The sequence below is a fragment of the Haliaeetus leucocephalus genome, unplaced genomic scaffold, assembly GCF_000737465.1.
Source record: "Haliaeetus leucocephalus isolate CR32 unplaced genomic scaffold, Haliaeetus_leucocephalus-4.0 Scaffold450, whole genome shotgun sequence".
NCBI classification, from domain to species: Eukaryota; Metazoa; Chordata; class Aves; order Accipitriformes; family Accipitridae; genus Haliaeetus; species Haliaeetus leucocephalus.
In genome coordinates, this window is record NW_010972886.1 from 2,585,929 (window position 1) to 2,586,347 (window position 419).

At 69.2% G+C, this 419-nt stretch overlaps 1 protein-coding gene across 1 annotated transcript in view; it reads right to left on the bottom strand.

Moving 5' to 3' along the window:
- TNFAIP3 (tumor necrosis factor, alpha-induced protein 3) overlaps nt 1-140 on the bottom strand; it is a 15,746-nt gene extending 15,606 nt beyond the window's left edge. Inside the window, exon 1 of the mRNA XM_010574638.1 lies at nt 60-140. The gene's annotated coding sequence lies outside the window, so the exon portion shown is untranslated. The remainder of the gene's footprint in view (nt 1-59) is intronic.
- Between the last annotated feature and the right edge of the window lie 279 nt (nt 141-419).

Here is a 419-nt window from a genome sequence, read left to right on the forward strand (position 1 = left end):
GCCGTGCCCGCTTCCCTTGCCCGTGCCCGCCTCCCTTGCCCGTGCCCGCAGCGGTTCACCTCTCCGCCGGCGGGTTCCTCCTCCGGGCGATCCTGCCGGTAACTCCTGCTCAGCAGCGGGGCTGGGGCGGTGGGACGCAGCCGAGCCCGGGAGCCATCAACCCCCCGCCGAGCCGGGGCTCCCTTCCCTCCGCCGCCCCCTCCCCGCCGGAGCTGCTGCCGCCGCCGCCGCCGCTGCGGAATGAAGGGCTGAGCCGAGCCTCTTGTTTTTTTTCCCTTTCTGTTTCACCGCCCGGGCGAAAAAAAAAAAAAAAAAAAGAAAAAACACACAACAAAAAACCCCCACCGGGGATTTCCACCGGCAGCGCCGGGGACTTTCCGGCATGACACGGGCGGCCGCCGCCGCCCACCCCGCCCGCC